This window comes from Microcaecilia unicolor, chromosome 4 (genome assembly GCF_901765095.1).
Source record: "Microcaecilia unicolor chromosome 4, aMicUni1.1, whole genome shotgun sequence".
NCBI classification, from domain to species: Eukaryota; Metazoa; Chordata; class Amphibia; order Gymnophiona; family Siphonopidae; genus Microcaecilia; species Microcaecilia unicolor.
Genome location: NC_044034.1, coordinates 292,543,558 through 292,554,371, shown reverse-complemented (window position 1 = coordinate 292,554,371; position 10,814 = coordinate 292,543,558). Strand labels below are relative to the sequence as shown.

General features: G+C 41.9%; 1 protein-coding gene across 1 annotated transcript in view; it reads left to right on the top strand.

Moving 5' to 3' along the window:
• Positions 1 to 207: 207 nt before the first annotated feature.
• The window catches only part of PSD4 (pleckstrin and Sec7 domain containing 4), a 123,638-nt gene continuing 113,031 nt past the window's right edge, over positions 208 to 10,814 (top strand). Inside the window, exon 1 of the mRNA XM_030201703.1 lies at positions 208 to 1,612. The gene's annotated coding sequence lies outside the window, so the exon portion shown is untranslated. The remainder of the gene's footprint in view (positions 1,613 to 10,814) is intronic.

The following is a 10,814-nucleotide window of genomic DNA, read 5'->3' as shown; positions in this document are numbered from 1 at the left end:
CATGAATGTAATGCTGCAGACAGACTGGGCTTTATGGCTATGCAACAGCAATGACATTTGGGAAACTAGAAGGACCTTACACTCCTTATCTGCCATTTCCTTTAAAGTTGCAACAAAATAAATAACTGAATAAAAATACACATTCAAATAAGCAGAACAAAATTAGTTTTTAATCCTGTTCCTGAGTGATTTGTCTTTTGTGGAAGCAGACTGTGAGAAGCAGCCCAGAGACACAGCTGATGTAAGAACTTCTTACTAAGAAGTCGTTTCATACATGTAATACCTTCAGAATAACCTCTCCCCCAACCCCTCAGGATCTACATCAGTTGTAGCCCTCAATTGCACCTAACTCAGTTTGAGACACTGGCCACAGGAAAGCTGCACCTGAGCAGGGGCCAGACTGAATTCCCAATTAGTCTGGTGCATCTGGCCAGGGACCTGCTACAAATGGAAACATTTCTTCATAGAAAGACTAGTGAATATGTGAAATGGCCTACTACTAGAGAGGTGGTAGAAGCAGAAGCATTAAGAATTCCAGAACGCTTGGGATAAGTGCAGAAAAGCAAAGATAGGAAGAGAAAATAGGGAGACTGCTTGGGCTTTGAAATCTTGATGTGCTATAATCCATATATTCCTCGTAGTGACAGAAATTTGAACTAAGGACCCCAGGTAAAACATTGGAAAGAGTCTGTAGAGCAGGGGGGAATCCATTTTAGAAGATACAGTACAGAAGTGGCTATAACTGTGCCCCCCTCCTTCCCCCTGCAGGGCAGGGGCTTGGGTGAAACAACTGTTCTTCTCTCTTTCACAGATGCTTGCAGGATTTCATAAAGTCATAGGTTTCCAACATCAAAAAGAGCCCGAGGTTCCCTGCAAGGATTTCTGCTACTTGAGCAGCAAAAAGAATTTCAGCTGCCCTGTCACAGGGCTGCATCATGTGCCAGAGACTGAGAATTTGGAGCTGCCAAATTAAAAATGTTTGAACTACAAAATGTCCACCTCCTGGAGGGATATTTCATGCCAGTCCTGAATCCACAACCCTTTCCTTTCCAGATCCGTTATGGAACCAGCAGCTCTGACTTCAGTAGGCAGATATACCGTAACTGGTGGTGGTCTGGAATGTAAATTCAAAACCCGGACTGGCTAAAAGTTCTCCTTCCTGGCACTAGATAACTTGGCAACTAGTCTGTGGATAGTGCCTGGCTGGCTGGCTGGCTCTCATCTCTTGCTGATAAGTGATTGCCGTCAAACCTGACCGACTGCTCTGGAATCCAGGTTGAAATCTGAGACCTACTCCTTTTCCCCCCTCCTTTTTAATTATTTCCGGTACAAGTACAATGTACTGCGGTGTCCAAGCCGGAGCTCAGCTCGCCGCAGCACTCTCTCCTGTACGCTCTGCTACGATCCTCGCTGTGTTACCCTCGTGTGGGGCCAGGAGAGACAGTGGCAAGCAGGAAGTCGCACCCGAGACACAGGCTTGCAGCAAGAAGGCTGGAGAGAGTGAAAGCAAGCGACAGAGGCGGTGGCTGTGCTGAGAAATGAGCCTGCCACATTGTGAGGAAGAGAGGAACTCCAGGCCTGCACTCTCCAGCCAAATCGCTGCACCGAATGGGTAAGTTCAAAGTTTCCTGTACTAAGCAGTTCCCGGCTTTCTATGTGCTGTATATGTTTACATGCGCACATATATGCATTTGTGCATGTTAATGACATATTACATACCGATCAGTAAAAAGCACATTTATAAGATAATAAAGATCTGAAAAAGTATTCCAAAGAGCATAGCTCAACTTGTCAGGCTCGAAAAATGAACATTCTTGTCATTGGAAGTCCAGGAACAAAACTTGAGATTGCCATCAGACCAGATCCGTTGCAGAATTGCTTCCACAAGGCAACTCGCTCATTTCGCACGAACACAGCAAGACCCCTGTGGCATGACGATCTTTCTGGGTTTTTTTTTTAAATTATTATTCTAAAATATTTTTCATCGCTCTCTTCAGCAAAGGGAAATAGATACGCCCATGAGGATTAAGAACATATGAAAACCAAAAAGTAAACACGAGAGATTTATGGAACTATTTGGGTTATCCTGATCAAAACGCGTTTATCTCCGACTCTGTTTACCCACATGATGAATCCTTCTAGTAGTGAGTGTGACCTGCAGGTTAATACAAAAATAAAATTGAATTAGATAACAATGTTCTCATGTTAAGACTTTTTAGCACATTTTTCATATTTCTAAGATCTTGTCTCTGGCAGTCCCATTATACTATTATTTGCTTATTATTCAAGAACCAAATTTTAAACCTGCTGGTTAGGTATTTGAACAAAGAATATTTCCCCATTTGGTGCCTGTGAAGTTCTAAGACCTGTAAGTGCAGGTAGTTTTTTTCCCAGTAAACTGTTTTAAGTCAGGTGGCTGGATTGTTGTTTCCCTGTATGATGTTTTCCATTATTTTGCATGGCAGAGACCCACATCCGCAAGGAGTTTGCATGGTGGGATGTCTAAGGTGACAAGTGCTACTCAGTGTCATACAGAATGCCTCTGATTTGTTTCCTGTTGGGTCTTCTGATTACCAGCGGGCCAATGCCCAAAATCTAACGCCAGCACTAGAGGTAATCAGCGCCGGTGTTAGTGAGCGCAGAATGCTCAGAGGGCTCTAGGGGACCTTTATTTATTAGGATTTATTTACTGCCTTTTTGAAGGAATTCACTCAAGGCAATGTAAGAATAAATCAAACATGAGCAACAGATAATTACAGCAGTAAAAATATTCAAACAATAATACAAAGTATGGTTTCACTAAAGCTTAGCTCGAGTTATCTGCCGCAGGGCCCATAGGAATAAAATGGATAACTGGAGCTAAGCTTTAGTAAAAGACCCCCCTAGTGCGGGAGATGTGTGCACGCCAAAGATTAGCGCAAATAGCATGCAAATGTAGTAAAATGAATGTTAATGAGGTCATTTCCTATTCCCTCCCAATGCTCAAAGAGCTGCAAACAAAACAAAGCTGCTCTTATTGCTGAAAACCAAATGCCAGCTTGGAGCAGGCGTTGGGGTGTTTGAAGAGAGGATTTCCCACAATTTTTTCTTTAAAATCTGCAGGTTTTTTATTTTAGTTGGAAGCAGAAGGAAACCCTTGCAAGCCCCTAAGCGCTGGTAATGAGAGACAAATGTGTGCAACTTGGAGCAAACCCGAACGTGAAAACACCCATTGGTGCCTTTTTTCTGTGTTTAAATATAAGCTTTTCAGGTGAAAAAAAATTGAAAAGCTTATATTTGAAAGCGCAGAAGAAAGGCACTAGTGTGTGCTTTACTTCCGGGTTTGCCTAGCGCACGCATTCAAGAGCTGAGCTTACTGCGAAACTCTTGAGCATGTGCCCCAGGCGTGTTCCTCCCCCTTGCTTTTAGTCAGACATGCGTATATTGTTTTCATCTTTTTACAATTGCGCATTGGGGAGCTATTTTTCTGCGCTACTCCTGCGGTATTGGTCAGGCACTGTTCCAGATAGCACCAGAGTTCTGAGCATCAGTCCACAGATCAGCCAGGACTAGGAATGCTGTGGATTCAGAATTTATAGTCTCTGGAAGGAGGGAAGTAATAAGGCGGAGGGCCGCAGTGCATGAAGCCACCCTTAACATGGCCCGACTGGGGGAGGTTAAGCTGGAAGCAGTCAGGGAGCCCTGGTGTCTGGAAAAGGGCTTTTGCGCCAGAGCAGGGCTCCTACGGGGAAAGGAGGTGCCAGAGGCATGGGCTTAAAAGCCCACAGCGTGCCATAAGAGCCCGCCTTGTCCCTGTGGGCTCAAATGCGAGCAGCTTACCCTTCCACTCAACTCTTGCTTTAACGTCCTGTGTCTTCTATTCTACACGTCTCAGCTTGGAATGTCCTGGGTACAGTATATAGTGCGTTGGTCAGTCTTGCGTATGGCAGCAGACAGGGATGCATTATTCATAGTTTTTGGCTCGAGTGTCCTGTTTTGGTTGTTTGTTTTAATAAAGCTGCGGCCAAGTTGTTCCCATTTAATTAGTTGTTCCCATTTAATTAATGGGTAATTGTTGTTATTTACTAATTTGGGTTCAGGGTGCAAGGAGCTGTGGCAGGGTGTCTCGGATGCCTGTGTTATTATGGTCATTGCCTCAAGTTGATTCCTAATGATCAGGTCCAGGCCCATAGTTCCAGGGTTCCAGAAAGACGGTCAAGGCAATGGTGCTGGGGCCTCTTGATAACAGTGATCATACTATGATCAGATTTGATTCGGCTTTGGAGTAAGTACACATAGGAAATCCAATACATTAGTATTTAACTTTCAAAAAGGAGACTATGATAAGATGAGAAGAATGGTGAAAAAAAATCTTAGAGGAGCAGCTTCGAAGGTCAAAAATTTACATCAGGCATGGATGCTGTTCAAAAATACCATCCTGTAAGCCCAGGCCAAATATATTCCGTATATTAAAAAAGGAGGAAGGAAGACCAAACGACAGCCAGCATGGTTAAAAAGTGAGATGAAGGAATCTATTAGAGCTAAAAGAAAATCCTTCAGAAAATGGAAGAAGGATCTGACCGAAAATAATAAGAAACAGCATAAAGAATGGCAAATCAAATGCAAAGCGCTAATACGAAAGGCAAAGAGGGACTTTGAAAAAAAGATTGTGTTGGAGACAAAAACACACAGTAAAAAATTTTTTTAAGTATATTAAAAGCAAGAAGCCAGCAAAAGAATCAGTTGGACCGCTAGATGACAGAGATGTAAAAGGGACAATCAGGGAAGACAAAGCCATAGCGGAGAGATTAAATGAGTTCTTTACTTTGGTCTTCACCGAGGAAGATTTAGGAGAGATACCGGTGCCAGAATTGGTATTCAAAGCTGACGAGTCGGAGAAACTGAATGAAATCTCTATAAAACTGGAAGAAGTAATGGCGTAATTTGACAATTTGAAGAGTAGCAAATCTCCTGGACCGAATGATACTCCTCCCAGATTACTGATAGAATTGAACAATGAACTTGCAGTACTATTGTTAGTAATATGTAATTTATCTTTAAAATTGAGCGTGGTACCGGAAGATTGGAAGGCCAAAAAGGTTCCAGAGGTGATCCGGGAAATTATAGACCGGTGAGCCTGATGTCGGTGCCAGGCAAAATGGTAGAGACTATTATAAAGAACAAATTACAGAGCATACTCAAAAGCATGGATTAATGAGGCACAGCCAACATGGATTTAGTGAAGGGAAATCTTGCCTCACCAATCTATTACATTTCTTTGAAGGGGTGAACAAACGTGATAAAGGTGAGCCGGTTGATATTGTGTGTCTGGATTTTCAGAAGGCGTTTGACAGAGTACCTCATGAAAGACTCTAGAAGAAATTGGAGAGTCATGGGAGAGGAGGTAGTGTCCTAGTGTGGATTAAAAACTGGTTGCAAGGTAGAAAACAAGAGAGTAGTGTTAAATGGTCAGTATTCTCAATGGAGAAGGGTAGATACTGGGTTCCCCAGGGGTCTGTGCTGGGACCCCTGCTTTTTAACATATTTATAAATGATCTAGAGATGGGAGTAACTAGTGAGGTAATTAAATTTGCTGACGACACAATGCTATTCACAAGAGGATTGTGAAAAATTACAAGAGGACCTTACCAGACTGAGAGACTGGGCGTCTAAATGGCAGATGACGTTTAGTGTGAGCAAGTGCAAAGTGATGCATGTGGGAAAGAGGAACCCAACTATAGCTACATAATGCAAGGTTCCACATTAGGAGTCACTGACCTGGAAAGGGATCTAGGTGTCATCGTTGATGATATGTTGAAACCCTCTGCTCAGTGTGTGACGGCGGTTAAGAAAGCAAATAGAATGTTAGGTATTATTATGAAAGGAGTGGAAAACAAAAATGAGGACATTATAATGCCTTTGTATCGCTGCATGGTGCAACCGCATCTCAAATATTGTGTGCAATTCTGGTCACCGCATCTCAAAATAGTGGAATTAGAAAAGGTACAGAGAAGGGCGACGAAAATGATAAAGGGGATGGGACGACTTTCCTATAAGGAAAGGCTAAAGCAACTAGGGCTCTTCAGCTTGGAGAAAAGATGGCTGAGGGGAGATATGATAGATGTCTATAAAGTAATGATTGGATTGGAACAGGTAGACGTTAATCACGTTTTTATATTTTCCAAAAATAGTAGGACTAGGAGGCATGCAATGAAGCTGCAAAGTAAATTTAAAACAAATCGGAGAAAATGTTTCTTCACTCAATGTGTAATTAAAACTCTGGAATTCTTTGCCGGAGTGTTGTAAAACAGTTAGCAGGGTTTAAAAAAGAAGTTTGGATAGCTTCCTAAAAGAAAAGTCCATAAGCTATTATTAAAATGGACTTGGGGAAAATCCACTGCTTATTTCTAGGATAAAAATCTGGGGCCGGACTCTACTATGTCGTCTACAATACCAATACCAAAAAATAGTAGAGATGAACTAGAGAGTTAATCAAGACAAACGTGATCAGGGAAAGTCTCATACAGTCACTAGGGTAATTCTTAGCACCAATGTTGGTGAACCCTAATACGTGACACTTTTAATCATAGACTGACCCCCTCCTTCCAGTATTTTAAATCACAAGCGTAACTTATTGATTTAACTTGTTGTTGAGGCTTAATCGAAATTTCTTAATTTATTTGGTTGTTTACTGAAGGAGTGATCTAATTTCACTTGGTGTTCACATGTTTGTTAATACTCTCTTATTGAGTCTAGGTGTTAGGTGATGCAGCAATACAGTCTTAAATGCTAAAGTCACACTTATCTGTGATGACGCTGGTCTCTGATTCGCTAGTCTGCCGATATAGCCTGTTGTCCTGCACGGGTATTCCCAACAGGTGCCTGTTTCGCTACACACCGCTTTGCCAAGGGATACTAGTGCCCAGGATCATATGTCGGCTTTATTTTGGACCTGCAGAAGTAAAAATGTGAGCATTACCGTAGTTCATCAGCACATCATATGGCTCAAGAGGAAATATAGCTCACTGCTCGCGGTCTATCAGCTTTGGCTTTATTTCAGCGTCTATGCCCGGTTAGGAAATAGCGGCCTTTTTTAAAGCACTTCCCATTGACAGTTTTCAGTTTCAACTGTCAATTGTATCACCACCGGGGGTGTTTCACATAAAGCACCCCCAGTGAATATATGTGTTCAGCCCATTTGGTTCCAGTGTGTTCACATTGTATATCCAGAAAGTTTCTTGTTGTAATAGTTTCCTGTTCCTGTCTCCTCCCCTTGTGTTTGGTGTAACGTGGTCAATAACCATACATTTCAAGGAATCTGCAGTGTCCTGCTGCCGGACACAATGTTGCACTAATTGTGCCCCCAAGTGTTGTGCGGTAATCCGTGACCAATGTTCAATCATTCTAGCATTCAGTAATCTACTTGTTTTCCCTATGTAGACTTTTTTACATGGACAAATCACGTAATAAATCACATAAGGGGTCCGACATGTCGTATTGTGTCTCAGAAAGTAAGTTTTCTCATTATGCTCAAAGCTAGTACACTCTATCGTGGAGGCACACGTCCTACAACTCAATCTATTGCATTTGACGTGCCCACCTTCTATAGTTACTGGTTGACTCTCTGTAACTGGGAGTGCAGCAGGGCTTAATAGTTCTTTCAAATGCGTGGTGTCCTTGATGTATGACTTACTCTCTGGTACAAACTCTTTAAGAAACGTGTCCTCATACATGGAGAGGGGTTCTAGTAGTGATCCCCTGGATGACATTATCGGTCTGCCCGGGGGGTTATTTAAATCTTTGTGAATTTTGGGTAGTGTGTATAACACTGGAAGAATGGGTAAACAGTATAAAATGTATTGTACTGTTTTTGGATCTTGCCAGGTACTTGTGGATTGGCCACTGTTGGAAACAGGATGCTGAGCTTGATGGACCTTTGGTCTATCCCAGTATGGCAATACTTACGTACTTATGTACTTATGAAGGAAAATGTGAGGGTTATAAAGTAAGAGGAAAAAACCTGCATAGTTGTGAACAAAGGTTCGTGATACTGGAAGACAATGTAAGGCCAAAACAAAATGCAAAGAGCTTTTTGGACAGGCATGTTTTAATAGACTTGTGTCAATATTAGAGGAAGTCCTGCAGGTCACTGATGCAGGGTAATATGAGTGAGAGGTACAGCAGCCTTACAAGGATGCTTGCCTTATTAATTTCAATAGATAAATACAAAAATATTTTCCTTGTTCTGATTGTTTAGAGGTTTATAAGCTGGTTACTACAGTTTCCATTACCAGCAGTTTCTCCTCCCTAACATCCTAAAAGTGAGTGTTGCTGTGTTAATGGTTATGTACTGTTATCAGAGCATTATAAGGTGTTAGGGTTGCCTGTCTGATACCTTCAGAGAGCAGATTAAGGGGACAGGGTTAATCCAGTCTGATTTATGACGGTGTGTGGGTCTGACTCATTTTACAGGGACCTTTTCAGCCTCAAACAGAAAGCCAAGTCTTTATGGCATATAGACATCACAGCAGTTCTGTTTTACGATCTTAATGAAAAAAGGCTACAGGGAAATCAAAGGAGAAACCGCCATACCAATTCTACAGTTTACGGTTATCGCCCATTTTCTGTCTGCTAAAATCAACTTGATCGTGTTCTATAAAATTAAGAGTGTCATTGGGAAGGTAGAAGAAAGCGTGAAGCCAGTGGCTGAAATGAATTTGGAACCATTTTTATTTTCTCATGTAAGAACATCAGAATTGGACGCTTATGGGATACAGAACAGTCTGAAGTGCGAGAGGTAACTCTAGAGCCTGGCAAAGCTGGAGAGCTAGTGAGGTCAGTGTAGTGCCTTCTGCTAAGAGAAACCTGAAACAGCTTTTCAGGAATGGGGGGTACAGAAGAGAGGTCTCTTTAGTCACATTTATTGATCTTTGCTGAAGATTTAATAACGTAGACCTTCTTCCTATGTATCCATTGTCAGAGTATAAAGCCTGTGTTGTGTTTTAACACATCTGGACCCTCACCAAACACAAAAAAGGAACCACATGACAGGAATAGAAATGTGCAGACAAAACCTGAACTAAAAAACTCTGAGAAGCTGAACTTTGCATATAATGCACCAATGAGAAATAGAAACAGAATGTATTTCCTCCTGTGCTTGCAAAATGTAAAGATGGAAGAGATGCGGGGGTAACAATAACACCTTTGCATATCTTCACATACTGTATGTGCTTTGCATCTTGGCTCGAATTTTCAAATGGAGATGCTGCAATGAATATCCCTTTGAAAATGACCTTGCTGGCACACGGATTTAAGTCACTTGCAAGTCCCATTGACAGTTTTTGAAAATTGCCCCCAACTCATTTTTTCTTTTTTTTTTTTCCCTGGAGATTTTGTAAAAAATACATTGGTCTCTTTTTTTTCCATGTTCCTCTTGTTGGTCTTTTTAGGATTTCCTTTCAATTTGCCATTTATTGTCTTTCCTCTCGTCTTTACTTTCTCCCTTATATTTTTCTCTGATATTGATCTTTCCCTTTCATCTAATTTTTTTTCTTCTTCTCTGCCTCTCCATTCACTCATAGCCAGATTTCATCCCCCCCATCTCTCCCTTTCACTGGGTTGCTCACTTTACCAGACTCAGCTGTCTGGCTTCCTTGTCCTTCCACCATTTGAGAAGTGACTCCTTTGTGGGTCTCTCAAACCATCCACCTCCTCCGTTCACTTCTCACTTTCTGCCATAGCCTTACTCTCCCATTACAACTTCTTCCCCCTCTCTTGGTTTCCAATCGCTGTTTCTCTACCTCTTCCTTCTTTCCACTTTTCTCTTAAATCTCTGTCACTTACCCCAGTTCCGTTTCCCTTTTTTAATTGTTTGACTAGTTAGATCAGCTTTTTAGCTCCTTTTTTCACCTTCCCAGTCCCCCTGTGTCTTATTTATTCCTTCCCTTTAGTCCTTTTCCTCCATCCTTCATCTCATAGTAACATATAGTAACATAGTAGATGACGGCAGAAAAAGACCTGCACGGTTCATCCATTCTGTCCAGCAAGATAAAGTCATTTGTGCTACTTTTTTTTGTATTCCTTACCTTGATTTGTATCTGCCATTTTCAGAGCACAGACCATAGAAGTCTGCCCCGCCTCCCCCCACCGGCTCTGCCACCCAATCTTGGCTAAGGTTCTGAGGATCCATTCCTTCCGAACAGGATTCCTTTATGTTTATCCCATGCATGTTTGAATTCCGTTACCGTTTTCATCTCCACCACTGTCTCTGTGAAAAATACTTCCTGACATTTTTCTTGAGTCTGCCCCCCTTCAATCTCATTTCATGTCCTCTAGTCCTACCGCCTTCCCATCTCCGGATTAATACCTTTCAAATATTTGAACTTCTATATCATATCACCCCTGTTTCTCCTTTCCTCCAGGGTATACATGTTCAGGTCAGCAAGTCTCTCCTCATACATCTTGTAACGCAAATTCCATACCATTCTTGTAGCTTTTCTTTGCACCGCTTCAATTCTTTTTACATGCTTAGCAAGATACGGTGTCCAAAACTGAACACAATACTCCAGGTGGGGCCTCACCAACGACTTATACAGGGGCATAAAAACCTCTCTTACCCCAGCGCACATCCCTAGCCCCATCTTTCCTTCCTCACTCATACCACCCCCCAATTGCTGATTCCTCAGTGTTCCCCTCCCATCAAACTCAATTCTTGCACTCTTTAGACCTCACTCAATTTCTGAGTCCCCACTGCTTTATGTTTCAACATTTTTATTGATGACATTTCAGAGAAAGGAACAAACATAAACATCAATCTGACTATACAGTGTTGTACC